Source organism: Aplidium turbinatum, chromosome 11 (assembly GCF_918807975.1).
Source record: "Aplidium turbinatum chromosome 11, kaAplTurb1.1, whole genome shotgun sequence".
Classification (NCBI taxonomy): Eukaryota; Metazoa; Chordata; class Ascidiacea; order Aplousobranchia; family Polyclinidae; genus Aplidium; species Aplidium turbinatum.
Window position 1 is genome coordinate 3353130 of NC_137482.1, and position 18965 is coordinate 3372094.

The 18965-nt window shown below is 36.6% G+C and overlaps 1 protein-coding gene across 1 annotated transcript in view; it reads right to left on the reverse strand.

The window, feature by feature from the left end:
- LOC145779714 (uncharacterized) overlaps window positions 1-18965 on the reverse strand; it is a 99715-nt gene that overhangs the window by 80252 nt on the left and 498 nt on the right. The window lies entirely within an intron of this gene.

Sequence of the window (18965 nt, forward strand, 5' to 3'; positions counted from 1 at the left end):
ATTGACCATACACATGGAGACATCGAAAAAACAAATATTTATCTACAGTAAGTGAGATAGCAATTAATGTAAACTTCCATGTCAATTACACATTACGATGCTTCCGCAGTGTCTTTTCAATCAAATGAGTCCTTGCTGCACAGGATTCCTTACTGCACAGGTACATTTGGTTGGGGCCCCCTAACCCCCCGCCGCTGGGTGTCGCTTGTCGCTTTCTAAGGTAATAAGGTTGTTTGTTTGTCGTACCCAAGTTTACACAGGTAATAAGGTAATTGTACAGATCAAGACGGGACATCAGATGTAAACTCATCCCATATCTTCCCATCGTCAGTTCAAACTGATTAAGCAAAATGAATTCAAAGCACCCTGATGCAGATTGGAGTCTAGGTTAGGGATAAGTGGTCAAATAATTATCCAATTTCTTTATTGTCAAATTTATTCAAAAACTGGACTCTTCTTAGCAACAGTAAGCTTGGAATCTTTCTTTCTGCCCAGTCAGTTTAAATTGACTCCAGCTAGGAAGATAGCCTAAGGGTTAACATAAGAACTAAACAGTAGCCTACAAACGCTTGCAGTTCAATTCAAGAATAAAAAAACCGTGCACGGACATTTTGCCGAAAGGACATTTTGCCAAAAGACGTTTTGCCGAAAGACATTTTGCCGAAGGGACATTTTACCGAAAGACATTTTGCCGAATGGACAAATTGCCGAAAGGACTAAGGTTGTGAACGATAGACTAAAACACATTGTGGAGAATATCGATACATATAACACAAAAATGAGTTTCGGCAAAATGTCCATTCAGCAAAATGTCTTTCGGCAAAATGTCTTTCGGCAAAATATCTTTCGGCAAAATGTCTTTCGGCAAAATGTCCTTTCGGCAAAATGTCCGGGTACCAAAAAACAAACACTTCTGCTTAAATCTTCGCATTCGGCAGTGTAGGTGACTTTCAATTGTTTATTATAGCCTACAGTACTTCCGCCACAGCTTGAGTGATCGCAAACTTGCGGTCCTTTGCACAAGAACGTTCGGTTTATGAGAAAAGACACAGGTTCCAGTCAGCAGGTACAAAATGTTAAAGAAATTTGTTGGTTAACACTCAGGGGCGCCGGAAGCGGGGGTTTTGAATTTTGTTTCGAAATGATTTTGTTTCTTATCTAAGAAGATTGAGTTCTATATTTTCTCTCCGCTGCATTGGATATTTCATTGGAGTTTTATAGAAGCATTCCAAGGAACCTTAACTGTTTTTTCTACCCTTGCTGTGATCTTGGGAAGGTTATTATTCTAATAAAATTTAAATAAATTTTACTAAATCAATGGATGATTGCAAACTATACGAACATAAAAATGATAAGATTCGACCACAACGATTTAACATTCGGGGTATGTGCTTGAGCAACGCACTTAGAACAGCTTTTCATAAAGCGATGTCTTATAGTAGATGAAATGATTTTATTCAGTTCAGTTCAGTTTGTTTTTATTTCTGACCATCACAACGAAAAAAAACAATATATGACAAACATAGCAGAGGTCTAGAAAAAGGTAGAAGCGACAAAACGCGAACGTTAAAACGTGCATGATACCAAAGCAGGACAATCAGTTTGAAATATGGCACGGTCGCAACACTGACAGTACTTGACTTTGTCAACAAATTGTGGAGTTGGATTTTTCAAAGCATGATCGACAATCACCAAGTTTTCACCTAATCTATCACCTTCCACTCCACTGCAGTGCTGCCATGCAACTAAATCATGCCCGAAGTCACGTGTGCTGAAAGCTACCTATGTAGTGCAAGCAATCAAATAACATGAGTGTCTGGAGGCATGACACAAAGTATAGTTTTTTCTGGATAGCAAAATCCTACACACATAGAAAATAGAAAACGCTAGCAGTTCAATTCAAGAATTACAAATCAAACACTTCTGCTTAAATCTTAACATTCGACGTGGTAGATGGCTTTCAATTGTTTAGTCAGCTGGTTCGAAGTGTGTTGCTGCTGCATAGACACTTTCAAACTATCTACGTTGCACTACTTCGCCAATCTTGTTCCTCAAAAGTAGGAAAAAGATCTTTCTCTAATGGCTACAAAACCAGAATGCTTTATTGCAATGTTCACATTTACTCAATAGAGCTAACAATTAACAAAACAGTAAATTTTAACTACGTCTATTCGATGAAAATGCGACATAGTATAGACAGAGGAACGCATAACACTATATTTCTTACATTGCTGAGTAGAAATTAAAGATACTTAAATTTGAGGTGAGTCTACTTGAAAAAAATACGATATAGAATGTATGAAGGGATGTATAACAACACCACATTTCTTGCAGGAGTAATAACGTAATATGGTAACACAAAATACAAATAAGAAAAACATTGGGAAACAAATAATGCCATTTCTAAACCCAAGACATATTTGATTTCAAAACACCAAATAACAAAGTGAAGAAAACAATCCTGGTAATAAATACCAACAGTGGGATGAGACATCATCATGTAGTTGAAAACGATTTTGAATTTTAAAATGATTATACTTATTGCAAACATCTGCTCGTATTGTACTTGCATCGAATTGTTTAGGATTTCACATCCCATGAAGAGAAAGTGTCCTATCACAGCATCCAATATAAGATAAACCACGAGTGATCTTGCAAGAATTCCTTCCAGAATGTGTTTGAATCTTGAACGGTTGAAATGAAGCCAACAGATTGTAAAGGAACTCGACAGACCATAAAAATAAGATGACGTCATGCGTGCGATGACGAGATTGATTGCCATTCCAAAGACAAGTGCAGTTAGAAAATCTATTTGTCCAATCTCAAATTTAATTTCCATTTTGGTTTTAAAAATTATTGCTTATAACAAGCTAAAATAGTTATACAGTAAGCGAATCCCATTATTAGTCAGATTTTGTATTATTAGATTATAGGACAGTATTTGTATTTTCAACTAAAACACACATGTAGGCTACTAAAAACAGTGGCTTATCTTAAGTGTGCTCTAAAGTTCTAAAGCACTATGTCATAAAACCAAAACCCTGGAAAAACACAAAGAGATGTTGATGCATAAAGTTTAATACCGGCCCATCTAAATGAGATGGTGCTTACAACCAAATAGAGCTGCCCTGTTAATAATAATAATGTTATGGTTTTATTTATTGTCGCTCTACAACAGCTAAACTCTTTTAGCGACAGGGCTCATTTTTAATTTAAATCAGGTTTACGATGTTATCACATTATTACCCGATTCATTCTCACTGCGCTATGCAGGAAAGAACACAGTCGGTACGGTACCGTTTTTAAAGTCTTCGCTTTAACCCGACCTGGAATCGATCTAAGATCTACTAGCACCAGAGCCGAAGGCGAAACCACTCGGCCACTGATCTGGTCAGAGCTACCCAGTTACATTGTCAGGTAAAAGCTGTAGGCTACGCCTTGATAGCTCACTGGCAGGAACGTAATCAAAAAAAAGTTTCAGAAACACTATTGAACATATCAGTTATTCTGTCGGGCGAAGACTGGCAGCATAACGCCGAAAGCGATACAGACATGGAGGGGCCTCCTTCTGAAACATGTGAAAAAATACTTTAATATTGAGCGTTCTGAGAGCCCTTTCAGCCTAAACCAATAGTAAAACTGATGCTGTAATAAAATTAAGCAATCTGTCAAATAACGCTGTAACAGAGAGGGAGAGGTTTATTTAAGTTACGACACCAAAACAGTTGCAAAAAATATATAGAGTATAGGCCTATAAGAATTGGTTCGATATTAGACTTCAGTTTGTAAATTAATATCTTTCGCATTATCTAATGTTCACATTAAATCTGAAGTTTATGTTGTACCTATGTAAAAACAAACATTCGACATTACAGTCGGCTACCGGTAAGCAAAACGTTAAACAAAATGTTTGGTCATAAAGTAATCTGAAAGGAAATATATCTTCTTTTAATAAAGCTTTCTTCAGCTTTTCAATAGCTTGCAAATGTGCTAGTCGGTTACATATAAAACATACTTTGGAGGGGAAAGGCAATTGCTCCTTTGCCTCTTTTGATTACGCCCCTACTCGCTTGTGAAACATCCAACTTCGCAAGTACCAGCAAGCTTAAACAGTGATGGCTTAACTCAAGGGGTGTGTGCTTGGCTAGCACACTTAAAGACAGCACTCTATAAAGTGATGAAAGTCATAGTGGATGAAAGAAATGACAGGTAACATCATTGTAACAAGGGAACAAACACTTCATGCCATTAACATCGGTGGCTAAGCCTGCGTCAGAGGTTCAAAGTTGCTATAGTATAAGTCTCAACATGAAGCGGTGAAGGTTGACTACATTATGATAAGCATAAAAGTTTAAAACAAAATGAGCCAATTTATCGAACTGCCTCATCAGTGATCACTGCAAAATAATTCCACTTCAAATGACAAACTGTAGAATAGCTTTCTTCAAAACATGACCGTCAATCACCATGCCTTCATTCGGTTTGCCACCTTCCACTCGATTGCAGTACTGCCATGTGACGCACTAATACCCGGCGGCATGAGTGCTGAAGCAACCTGAAGAATTTCGGATAACTAACAATGTGCATGCCGGAAGCATGACAATCATCATCACCATTAAGTTTCTTCCTCTCGTCGAGGGTTGGAGGCAATGAGGCGCCAAGTTTCTCTATTGTGAGACTTTTCTACTGCAGTTTTGTGTCCTGACCAGTCTTTAATATCATAACTGACCAGTCTTTAATATCATAACTTTTACTTTAACATAACTTTACCTTTCTAATTGGTGCCACACTCATTGTGCGTGATATCTGATCTTTTATCGTTTTATTGCCACTATGGCACTCTTACATGAGTTACAATATCTGGGTTTTTTTCACCAGCACAACTGATAATTATTATTTTTGTTGAATTCAAGGTTAAGAGAGATATGAATAAATGTTCTGACAACATACATTATAACCAAGATTTATTTTGTGACGTAAGAAAAAAGTAAAACCATGTGCGGCTGGTATGATAATTTCTTTTTTTGCCGACGTTAAGCTATGCTCTCCTTGTAAAGCGGTGGGATGGGGCAACGGATAAGGCGTTGGCTTTCCAATTAGGCAAACCTGATTCGACTCCCAGCTTCAGCTGGTTGTTGAAAAACACCGCTCACCTCTACCTAGAGTGTAATAAATTGGGTGGGTGTAGTTGCTGAAGTAAAGGCGGCCCAGAGAAAAGAACTGGCCACCCTACTCTTCTTAGTGCCGAAGTCTTAGTATAATGAGAACCGTATCTTCTCATTCCCCAAAACTCAGTACCTGAGTATGAGACCTTCACTTTACTTACTCCTTGTTTATAGGCCTAGTTGGGCTATATAAAGCAATACGTGGCCACTCTTGACCCACACGAACCACCTGCTAGAATAACCGGTCTATTTTTCACTGGTGGCTAGTTTAACTTTTAGTGTGCTACAGTTTTCAGTGTGTCGAGACTACTCGCTTAACAAAACTACTCGACTAACAAAACTACTCGACTAACAAAACTAACTTCACTTTTTAATAAGATCGGATTTTGAAAAGTATTTTAAAATTCTACTTTTGTTACATAAATCCTTTACCTTAACTTTCTTTTCGAGTTAAACTTCCCAAACGAAAAGTGCCTTTGTCCTATTCGCTGCAAGCACTTCTAGTTCATTGCGATTTCAGCAAAAGTAATCACACTTTGTTTTCAATAAAATGCCAGCCAATGACGATCATCATCCTCATCACGTGATCATCATCCTTATCACGTGCCATCTCCGATCCGAAGGTTGGCTGTCATTTGCTTCCAAATGTCGCGTTCTTCCGCTACTCTTTTTGCATTTCCAATGCTTGACAAGTCAGCCAACTGCTTTACATCATCCCCCCAAGTTCGTCTCCTTCCCCTGCCCCTCCTTCCTTCCTCCATACCTTCAATAACCTATGACGGATGCTGGCTCAAAGTGCTGATTCTAAAACCATAATTGTATATAATATTATTTTGTATTGTTGGTTAATATGACAAGTACTGTCGAAATGCTGTATCAACAAGGGTGTAAGATATTTGCAGAATTTGTAGAAGTTTTTAGCCTACCACCCATTTTATTCTGGCATAAAGTAAAAGTAAATCACTACAACAAGTAGGCTTATTATGAGTTTATGACGCAATCTTAAACGTAACTCTTAGGAAAGTTCTTTTTTTAAGCCACAGAAAAGACTGACCAAACACCACGTGAGATATAGATCATTTGTGGATAGTGAAATGCATTCATAGTTGACATTACGTAACTTATATCCGCCATTAAATCAAAAAAATAAGAGCTTTTCAACCAAAAAACGTATTGGCGATTAGATTTACTGAACGATCTTGGCCCTCTGACCCTCTGGGGGTGGAATGAAAGGCATATCTTGAGATGGAAAATGTCAAAGATGAATGGGATGGAAGATTTGAATGATGGAATAGAAGACAATCTTCTGTCATTCCATCTCAATTCTATCATTAACTTTCTAACACTGTGTTGAGACATATGAAATTTTAAAATAGCTTGGGTAAAAGTTGCCGTTTGATTATGTCTCTTAAACTGAAATAATCGATTTTCAATTTGCAATGAACCAACGCGACTGAATCTGACTAGAGAATCTCATTGGTATCGGACTCAAAATATCCTCTAAACAATCTGAAAATAGTTTCTATTATTTTGACTCGAACGAGAGTTGAAACTCAATCTCCCGACATGAACACGGACGTATTAAGTAGGTGGCCTACTCTTAATACTGTCCTTAAGAATCCCTTTTTTTTTCCGGGATTGGGTTAAACTTTTCCCGGTTTTCCAATAAATTTTCAAAACCCGGAATTCGGACACTTTAGCTATAAAGATCCATGTCTCATAAACCATACTGAAGAAAGTACCACACTACAGTAGGCCTACCACTACTATAGCAGAGTCGAGTTGGGTGCTTTACTGTAAATAAAGGGGTTGCCAGATTCTATTCTTTGAAAGCGGAACTGAAGATGATCTAGCTACTAGCTGATCGAAATCGATTTTTAGCTATTTATGATTGAACTGACTCGTGTGAGAATAAATTTTGTTGCAGAGATTTCCAGATGTTCTTTTTTGAACCAAAATGCCGTTTGTGACTATCACAAAAGTAAGCCAATGCTTCTTCGTAAAATTTATCTTAAAATTTGCAAACCTAAAAAACTTAATTTATTGTCTCATATTGTTCAGAAATTTAAGCTGTTCAAAGCAGTAGGCTACATCTTCACATAACTGTTCTGAATAGACTAAGCTACCGTTGTGCAAAATCGTCAGTTTATCAAAGTGTAACTTTGCTAGATGAAACAAGTTCTTACTGAGATTGTCAACCTCAAGTTGTCAACCCCCTAGTGGTGAGCCCTGGTAATTGATTCTTGCAATCAAGCGAATGACAACAAATCGAGACAGCAATTATAGCTCACAGAGCTCCATGCAACTCCATCCTGTACAGAGTGATGTCGACCCAGAGCATGCGTCCTTCATGTCAAATAGCTGTTCAGGACGGGCAACTTCGGTTGTCGTATGGGAAGGCATCACCTTGCTGTAGTTGAATGTGGAAGGCCTGACCAAGTCTAAAATCGACATCTTAGAACAACTAGTGAAGGCCAACCAAGTAACGACTATTCTTCTTCAGGAGACACACGCCACCAACAGTGCTGTTCTGAAAATTCACTGAGATAAAATGTTTATTACATTTGTAATTTGTTTTTGAATTTGCAATTTCTACAAGACCAACTAGTTAAAAATACGTTGACAAGTTATTTGTATTCAGGTAGAAAGATTAAACCCATCATTGACGAGTTGCTAAGATATCAAGTTGAATTCATTTTTACTGACTTTGGACGATGTTTAACTTAAAAGCGTAAGTATATTTTTAGCTGCGTGATTGAAAGTAGGATTTTGTGTGGAAATGTGGGCTACATAATATTTTGTCATCACTTTTACATATCGCACCCTACTCTCAGAACCAAGATTGTGTCATTTGCGATTTTTGGTGCACTCTTGATTTTCCTGCCATTGATCGACAGTATGACGTTGCAGTCTATTGAATATGCCACATCTGGCTCAAATATTTTTTTCTGTGTTCAAAACTAATTTTGGTCATTTCAACAAACAAGTATCTATCAAGGTCAATTTTATTCAACCGTGATAACATAAAGTATGGAGGCGTTTACAAAGCGAAAACAAAATACAGTTCAAAATAATCACAGTATTCAAACTTCCTTGACTTCCTTAAGTATTAACAGAAGAAAAGACATCAGACGAAACTCATAAAGCGAGACATACAGACAGAACACAACTATTCAATTTATAAATCACAAATACAAACATATACATATATACATATATGATGATGATGATGAAACACTTTTGCCTTAATCTACACATTTGGGATAGCCGAATGTTTTATTATTTTAATTTCTTTCGATTATTTTATGTATTTCTATCCGAGCCTGGCAGCGATGTTTAGTTCTAACGTGCAAAATGTTTATGAAAAAAGGCAGGTGTCCGTTAAAGTGGTACAAGAAGGTTGCTTGTTGATAGACTATTTTGAAAGATTTACTTCTTACTGCATTGGAAACCGTTTTTGTACCTTTAAAGCAGGAAAAGGATCTTTTTTGAATAGCTACAAAACCAAGGTGTTTTACTGCAATGTTTCGTTTACTCAATTGAACTTAATCACAAGAACGTAAATTTTAAAGTCTATTAGTTGTAAGTGAGATATAAGATATATACACAGGAACGAATAGGAACATCAATTTTTTTACATTAGTAACATAACCCTCTGGCAGCATAGAAAAGAAAACCACGAAATATTTGGACACATGAAACGTAATTTCAAGAGCAAAGGTGGAAACAATTCCACAATACAAGAAAAACAAAACATAGACGACTTCCCTGATTAAAAGATCAACAAGATTGGAGTACTGTGTTACATAATCTAGTATCTTTTTTAACCTAAACATAAAATAACATACTTCGAACATGTGGTTACTTGCAAGCCATAGGCCAATCTCTTGACACCTGATGAAGACAGAGTCTGCTATTATGGCGTCAAGTATAAGATAAGTCACAATTGATTTTGAAAAAATTCTTTCTACAACGTCATCCAGTTTTGGGCTGTTCAAGTAAAGCGACAAGATTGTCAATAAAGTTGGCAGGCAAAAACCATCGGATGGTTTCACAGATCCAATGAAAACGTTGATCACCAGTCCAAAAATGATTGCAGTTTGCTTGTCCATTTTTCGAACTTCTATTTCAATAATTATTTGGATGTCCAGTTACTTAATCACTACCAAAAAATAACTATATAAAATACAATTTTGAATGCATGAGTTGAAGGGCCGAATTGTCACAAAGGTGTTTTTGAGATTTATTCTTTAGAAAGCAACTTTAGTTTAAGATCCCTTATTTAAGTTATACAATGATGTTTAGATTCTATTTGAATAAGGACCTTCTGATGATCCCTCTTTTACGGTGAAACAGGCTGTAGAAGTGTAGAGAATAGTAACTATATTTGATATCAATAAACCATGTGATAAACATAACAGACTGTTCAATGCCAAGCAAAAATCCCAGCAGAGCAAAATACAGCAAATATGCAGTAGTAAGTAGTTGCTACTTGTAATATTTTATCAACCTGTTTTATCTTTGGTGAGGTATTCAGAAGGTGCCCGTTCAAATGCATTCTATTAGATCAATGGATAATCATTTTGCCAACAAGAAATGACAAAGTTCAGCAACAGCGGTTGATCTCTTACATGCACTTAAGCAACGCTTTCAAGTCATGACACTTAGTGGATGGAATGGTTTTCCGGTAACACACTGCAACACGCCACAACTTCATTACCGGTACCAACTTTATGACTTGCCTAATTGTTACTGAAGAATTTCACTTCAAATTAATTGGAAACACAAATAGGAAATACTCAAGCTCACTGTCGTGTTGATCGGTAGAAACATCAAACCTGTTCACTTGATGACTGACTCATTCCAATAAACTTACTGTTCAATACTTCACTTTGTAACAAATTGTGGAGTCGCATTCTTGAAATTATGATCTACAGTCACCAAGTCTTCACTTGATCTGCCACATTCCACTCCACTGCAGTGCTGCCATGTAATCCAATCATGTCCGAAGGCATTAGTGCTAAAAGCAACCCAAGTACTCCAATATCTGTTTTTTACATTGATTCAACATCTGCAGACGTTGTAAGCAGACGAATGTAAAAAACAGTTGATTTGCTGTCTGGGAAAAGCTTGCTTGTCTGGAGGCATGGCGCAATGTCAGCCTTTTCCTGGATAGCAAAATCAGTACTTTTTTTATTGATTCAACCAGTGGATACATATAAGCAACATAAAAATGACGCTTTTGCTAACTGAGTAGCTTATTTTTCCTGAAAAGAAAATTTTCCATATTTCTCAATATCCCGACCAGCTCGGTGACCGAGTGGTTTTTCGCTTTCGGCTTTGGTGCTGGTAGATGTGAGATCAATTCCAGGTCAGGTCAATCAAAGAATTGAAAAAAAACGATACCGATTGTGTTCTTTCTTGCATAAGGCAGCGAAAATAAGGCTGATAATGTGATGACATCATAAACTTGACATAAATATTAAAAATGAGCCCTGTCGCTAAAAAACCTTAGTTGTTTCAGAGCAACAATAAATAAAAACCAATTTACTTGTTTGTTGAAATCTATCTTAAAATTTGCAAAAACTCAAAACGTTGATTTATTAACGCAGCCACACAATATTGTTCGGAAATTTAAGCTGTTCAAAGTAGTAGCTTATCAAAAGTAGTTTTGCTAGATGAGACAAGTTCTTGTTATTTTAATTTCAAGACAGTGATTAAACAATAAAACGAAACAATAAAAATAGTCTATCTCAATAAAAATACCATGAAGCGTACACGGAGGGACGTACATCAACACTCAACGCCATTTTTTCCATCAATAATAAGTAATCTTTGTCTGACTTCACAAACTTTAACCACTTAGCATCGGCGTTTTCGCTTACCTCATGGTGCCATCCCAACGGCGTTTTTTTTTTTTTTTTTTTTTGCAAATTTTTTTGCCGACGTTTCGGCTGTAATATGGGCTTGTTAACTCATTTTAAACTACTCCAAATGGCATATCTTCTTCTTCAAACCGTAAATCAGCTTCTTTTACGTAAATTCAACGTATTCAGGCCTTCAATAAATGTAAAATGGCTTATTTAAAAACCCTTGTGACGAAACAAGGGTTTGCCTGGTTTTGAAACTCCTTCAAGGCAAGTGAACTCATGCGAAACCCATTCAGCTTTAGCAATTCATTCGGCGTGGAGTAATCAGCAGTTTTTACATGAATTCAACGTGTTCAGGCCTTGAATCAACGTGAAAGGTCTCATTGAATAGCCAGTTTGAACTGAATTTCTCAAACCTGCTTGTAAACAGACCAGCTTTTTCCTTACGAAGCAAAATAACGTTGATTTATTGAAGCCAAACGCTCGCCGGGTGGCGCAAGCAAAGCGCGCGCGCGTCTTTCGATGCTTTCCAAGCGCAAACGCTACGAGAAAGGCTAAGGCAGATATTGTGCCAGAATACCAAGTTATAAGACCAAAACAACATTCCCTCCAAAACATCTTTGCAAGAGTGGAGCGTGTGAAAGCGTAATCGAACACAAGTGCAAGCTTCAGCATGAGAAAAGCCATTTCAGAGCTGTACCAGCCTGTCATCCATTTTCCTATGCTCTCGCACCCGATAAAGAAGCAACAAGATATCAAAGCGTCCAGGACAAGACAAAGCACAATTGACATTGAAGACAAGCACTCTATCACAACATGAAACAGTGTTGAGTAGTGTGAGTAAATGCTAAAGACTGCATACAAAGTTAGTATGCAGTAAACATAGGATGAGATCATGTAACCAACGAACATATTGATTCCAGTCCCAACGACGAAAGCAAACATATCTTCCATTTCCTGAAATTATATTGCAAGCATAAACATTTTTAATATTTAGTTGCTAACTTATAATCTAGTTTATTTGTATATTTTATTTCCTATTATCAAAGTGTAAAATATTATTTCCATATCACAAAAAAGCGCAAACTTTAAAGTGCGCCGGAGACCGAAATCATTTATTGAATACAAAGATTTGGCACAGTCGAACACCAAAAATAAATTGTAGGCTTATCTATTGGTTTCAACACATTTTCATTTTTTAGCTAAAGCGTACGTGTGTGATAAAAGGTGTAGCCTACAGGTGCTGTAACATCTGTTTGAATAAGTGTTGCGCCTGATGACTGATAGAACATCTATAGCAATAGCATGTAACCTATAAGGTAGCGCATGACTTAGCCAGTTTAGTTTATTGTAATAGCTTATGTGTTATGCATTTGGCTGGTTCTCATTAGCCAACTTTTAAATTTTTCAAGCGAGCGCTTTCTAAAATAGTTTCGAATTGGTTAAAATAGAAAACCTCAATTTTTTCAAAAAATTAATCGACCTATGCTCGAAAACTTGAAATTTCCTGTGCAAAATGGCTTGGCTCAAGTTTGAAATAACATTGCGCCAAAGACTGTTCTGCGACAGAAATGTCATCATCATAGATGAGATTTATCTATCCAAAAGAATCGAAGCAACTGGAGGGCAAGTGTTTGGACAGACAAGTGCCTGCCAGATGCAAAATTTTTTATATTACTATGTGTGATTGATCTATTTCGTCAATGTGTTAGTAATTGTAGACTTAGCCACACACTGCATGCTGATCAATTGTGTTTTTTATGTTTTATTTCTTGAATTTAGGTGTATAAATATACCGTAGCCTGTTACATAAAAGTGTAACAGACTGTTGCTGTTTGTACTTCAAACTCAATTCTAACATTCAATATCATTTATCTAATGATATGTTTGGGTGACAAATGTCGATTTATTGCTTTTAAAATATTTACGTTTAACAAAAATGTCTTTTCAGACAACGACACAAGTCATTTAAGTCTCTTTTTCTTCCGAGCGAGACTTCTAAATGCTTCATGATCGTTTTACGTCACCCAGTCTACCAACGAGCGACCAGAAGTTTAACTGGTTAGCCTACAATATATTTCTAATAATCCTTCACAACCGAGTACTTGGTATGACTTTCTTTATGTTTTATATTGGATTTGTAAAAAATTCCAACTAAAATAAATAAAAAACACGTGTGTTTTGATTTCGGTTGTAAATTTCGTTTCTGTGCGTTGGATCAGTGTGTAGAGCTGCACTAGAGGAATGGATAAACAAATTCAATCTTAGGCCTCATTCTGCATACTGCGCCATTTTGGCTTCCTGTCCAGATGCTTACGTCCAGATGCTTACGTCCACGAGTAGCCTTACGAACTTTGTCGCAGTGTGGTAAACACCTTCATGTTAAGAAGTTGGAAGATCTTATCACAACTCTGTCTCTTCTCAATTCCGCAAACTAACGTCAATACAAGCTGAGAATGGCAGCCTAACCTTATAAGCTGCAAAATAACTTACTGGTTATAATTAGCAAATGGGCGTTTTTTTAATTCGTTTTCATTTCGTTTCGAAAAGAATTTCGAATGCCCCCACTCCGCCACTGCATGGCTACATTTATGTTGTTGTTCGGCAAATAAAATGCCTTAAAGAAATCTAAATTCAAATATTCTTGAGGGATAGTCCTATAAAAACTGGGCAAAATCATGCATTACAGGGGGGTATAATAATATCTCAAACAGAGCTGATTGAAAAAAAAAGGATTACATTTTGCAATTAGTGCTCGAAGTATGCGGCAAAATAATCCTAACATTCTAGGCACCGATTTTTTTTGTTACTCAAAGTAATCCCACCAAGCACCGCTAAATGGAAATCTGTCCTTAAAGTTTTTTGCTCAGGCCCGCGACCGGTGAGTAAAACCAATATTGCTTGTGATAGGCAATACGTTTCGAAAGATATTATTATTGGTAGCCTACTTTTTAACCCTTATCTTTGTTTTGACAATAAACATTCAAATCTTGATGACTTTTCTGAAGGTCAGTCCTTTCACTTCGCATCAAACTTCACAGACTCGCTGACAAACAACAGCTCAGAATTCTCTTTTGTAACAACTGTTTGAATCAAACTAAACTACACAATGAATTGGGAAAGCCGACAAGGTTTACTTTATTATAGACTGTATGGGGAAGTCCCCAAGATTCTTTTCAAAAGGGAAGGACTTCTTGTCTTTGTTGTGGTTTTGAATCTTTATTATTGGATTGACTAGTAATTTCGCATATTTGTAGAGGCTTTGAACCACTGACGTAGGGCCGATTACCAAGATTGGTTGTCAGTTTTTGTCCGAAACTGGTTGTCAGTTTTTTTTTTTTAAAACGAAAGAACTGACAACTGGGCCAACACGAAATTGATATTCAGCCTGATTCAAACATAGGCCTATAGAAGCACAGAGTGCAATGCGTCACTGAAGATATATTTTTCAGACTCGCATCTGAAATTCTTCCCACCAAATTGTGGTAAAGTCAGTGATGAACATTGTGATCGATTTCACCCATGTTGGAAATTTGTTGAATAATAACTAGGAATGAGCCATTAACCGCATACAAACGATAGTGCCAGAAGGCGAGAATGAACACAATGAGTTAGAAATCTATATATAAACTTGACAATCCTTTGTTGCATATGCTGGGCTGAAATCGAAACGCATGAAATAATGACACTCATAGTTGCAAATTGTGATAAACATTTTGGGGCAAGAGAAACCTTAGAAATCTTCTCAAAACGTTTAAGCATGTCATTGTTTCTTGCCAAAAACACAACCATGTGCTTTGGAGTGGTGTCGAACTGACATCATGCAGAGGACTATCACTTGTTGGCTACCTAGCCAAGGTTGGTACAAATAGTGGTTCCCAAACAGATACCGTCCTTGCTTTTACGATTTTCAGAGTATGACTACGTAATAGAACTTAAAAATAAGAACTTAAAATCTACGTTAGTCTATTCCATGAATATATTATAAAGCGTGGAATGAGAACTCAATTTCTTCCACCAGAAATAGACTCTTTTAGTAGGACAACACACATACCAAGGAAACAATTGGCAATGAAATATGCAATATCAAAAGCAAAGGCAGATATTATTCCGAAATACCAAATCATAAGACAAAACCAACATTCCGTAAAACACATCCGACCAAAAGTGGGGCGTTTTAAAGCGTATTCCAACACTATTGCCAGCCTCATCATGATGTAAGCCATTTCAGAGCTGTACCAGCCTGTCATTTCTTTGCCTATACAAGTAAATAATCTTTAACCCACAGATGCCATATCTGTATTTATCTTTGGGTTAATGAGCTGCTTTAGCTTATTGCAGAAACAATGCACTGAATTAGGCGACAAAGGCAATTGAAAAAGCTTTTGCAACTTTTTCAAATTAAACAGTGTAGAAATCTTCTCTTCTTACCATACAGCAAAGCTACTGATGATATACGCTAATTATCTTTCTGTGAACAAATTTTAGATGGGTGGAACAATCCACCCTTTCCTTCATTCCACCCTTGCCGCAAGAAATAACCACCCTCAATAATTTCCAACTCAACCTTTCCACCCTCCTTGTTAACAACGTGTGTATTTCCACAGTTTAGGGTGGATTAAATTCTAGAAAGTGGAAATATCCACAATTCTTTTCGCTTTCCACTCTTGCCCCGAGAAATTTCCACCCATGGAAATTTCCACCCCAAGGTTTCCACCCTTTTGATTAACAGTGTATGCTCTCATAGAGAATGAAGGCGGAGTGGGCTATGACAGTGTCCAGTGTAAGACAAATTACAATTGACATTGAACAAAGGCGCTCTGGCGCAACGTGATTCAGCATTGTGCGGAATGATACAAATAAAAAAACTCCATACTAAGTTAGTATGCAGTAAACATAGGATGATTTTATGCATGCAATTAGTAAATTGATGGCCGTTCCAACAAAGCAAGCAGTTTCATGTTCCATTTTCTGAAATCGCATTGAATGTATAAACATTGTTAATACTTATTTACTAAATAACAATCTAGTTCAGTTTTATGTTTTATTTCCAACCATCGAAGCAAAGAATTCTACCTGAATAACATAACAAGGTCAGGAAAAGACATAAAGGACAAAATGCGTAAACGCGTGATGGAGACGGATATGATTTACTAAATACAAGGATTTGTCGAGTCGGACGCCCAAAACAATAATTTATAGGCGTATCCAACTATTTTAACACATTTCCATACTAAAACACTTAACTTAACACTTATTAAGTTACTTAGGCTACACTTACTTACATACTAAAACATTAAAGCATTAGGCCTACATATCTTGTATCGTGTAAGAAGTGTAGCCTCGGCAGGGGCTCCGAGAGGGAGGAAGTCGGGCAACTTTCCCCCTAGCATAACATTGTAAGGGAAAAACGAGTAGTTTTTCGTTTTTTCATTTTTGAGGGGGGCCCATTTTTGCTCTTAAAATAAAAACGTATGAACCCAAAATTAAATAATTTTTGAGTGAAACATTGCAAGTATTTTTCGATCATTGTAGAATTGTAGATGTTACAATCAAGAACAAGTTGTTTTTGCATTGAGGTAGGCTATGTTAAATTGCTTCAAGGCGTAAAATCTGCTGCTGTTAAATCTATTGATTTCTGTATCACTGAGCAGTTTCTGTTGTTTTAACTTAGAAGCTGATGCTACTTTTGTTAAGCGTGTAGTCTACTATTTTGCTTTACCAACTGAATCTTGACTTCAAAAGCTGCTTTGGCCAGGCATATTGATCTATAGGCAACATGTCTGGAAAGGTGAAAGATTTTCAAGCAAGATTAAAGGAAGTAAACCCTTTCTGCCTATTTTCTGCTTATGGATGGCATTGCTTAAATCTAGCTGGAGTTCGTAGTGTACAGTGTTGTTCAGATCAATTTAGGAGTAATTGATCGACTGTAAGCTTGTGTCATTTTCAATAGTAACCTGGCCTACTACAAGTTTTTCTAGACAAAATAGTGAGCAACAATAGCCATTTTGCTGCAAGTGTAGTCAAGTGATTTTTGTTGATTTTCACATTGAAAATTTGTTTTTTTCTTAACAATACGTAGTTAAGATTTGAACTTCAGAATAATTCAATTGTACGCTAAGGAAAGTAAGCCAAGTTCAGCTTAAATCATATGATGCAACGCATGATACAAATTCGTTGCTTTTATTATTGCTGAAAATTGTTTTTCTGGGGCCCATTTTTCGTATTGTTTCCTGACAAGTCCTGATGTCTCTCCGAGGCCCTGAGCCTATAGGTATGCTCAAAAGCGCTCGAACACCTAAAAGCAGTTTTTAAACATGTCATCATGGTAGCTCACAAATAAATTGAACAAAATCAGGAACCTCAAAATAATGTAGGCCTACTTTTGTTTCAGGGCAACACAATAGAGTTGGATCAATTAAATAGTTTTCAGTTCAACTACATTAGCCTACAATTACACCATCAAAATTTTTAATTAGCCTACTGGGTTACAATTAGGCCTACATTGTTCTGAAATTTTCAAATTACAATTATTTCCAAATGTAATTACTACACGTTTCAATTACAAAACTAAATGTTTCAATATTTATGCTCATCGATGATTTCTTACAGTTAGATTTTGTCATGTAAAATTACGTTTGATAAAAATTACGTTGTAATGTAAAAGTCCCTTTTGAAGCTAAACTAGCTACTGTACTTAACCGAAATTTTGATATCATGCGTGCAACTTACCAAATGTAATTGTAGTTTGAAGCATAATATTTTGAAATAACAATTATACAACAACAAAAAATCTCAATTGCAATTAGGCTATAATTAAACTTACATAAAAATGTGTAATTAATGACATTCAGTTACAATTACTGTGGTAACTGATGCAACACTGTTACACAAGTTTATCGGTCTAGCTTGGCTTTGATTGGTTGGTTGGTTGGTTGAATTTTTATCCTCGGACTGAGAAAGGCTTTATACAAGGTCATTACTGACAGTTTTGCATAGCCAACGTGTAGAGTAGAGTCTTTGTATCGCTGAGGCAGGCCTGATCATCGAGATTTACAGAGTGAAGATTCCGTTTGTTGTTGCAGTGTTGTTGTCATTGAAAAAATCCATTTACTATGCCATGCTGCATAAAAATCTGTATTTGAAGTTCTTTGCTCAAGCCCACAACCCGCCAGTTAAACCAACGTTGCTTGTATATACGTTTCGCAAGATATTCTATTGATAGCCTAGTTTTGACATTTACCTTATTAATTCTGACAATAAACTTTCAAATCTTGGTGACTTTTCCGAAGGTCGGTCCTTTCACTTCGTATTAAAAGGTGCACTGCAACGAAAATATATAGCTTTTGTATTTATAAATCTTTATCAGAAAAAGCGATTTGTAACAATACAAATTTTTTGGGGTTTGTCATTAGCTCAAAAATCTAATAAAAGGGATATTGATTTAAAGGATTCTGATTGGTCAAAATCTTTGATGACGTAGTTGGTTGTTCAGGCAGAATTCAGAACCACTAGTTTGTATACAAATAAACTATAAACAAGTTAGTGGGCTACATAAACAGAGAACAATTTTATACTTGAGTTTTACGCGTGGAGATGTTTTTTTTGTATGGCTCCCGGTTGTAGTAACGGAAGAAACGTGAAAGGGGTACACTTTCATCGTTTACCTCTGAATAATCAAGACAAGCTTAAGAAATGGATCTCTGCGATGAAACTCAAAAATCCACCAGTCAACAAGCACTACCGTGTGTGCAGCGACCATTTTCTGGCCAGCGATTACCAGCGTGATCTACGGGCAGAGCTACAGGGCACCACATATAAACATTTGCTCATTCCTGAAGCTGTCCCTTCTGTCTTTGATTTTTCAAGGTATGTGAACTTTAGGACATAGGGTAAGAATGGAAACCTTGGGATTTGTGACCCAAGCAAG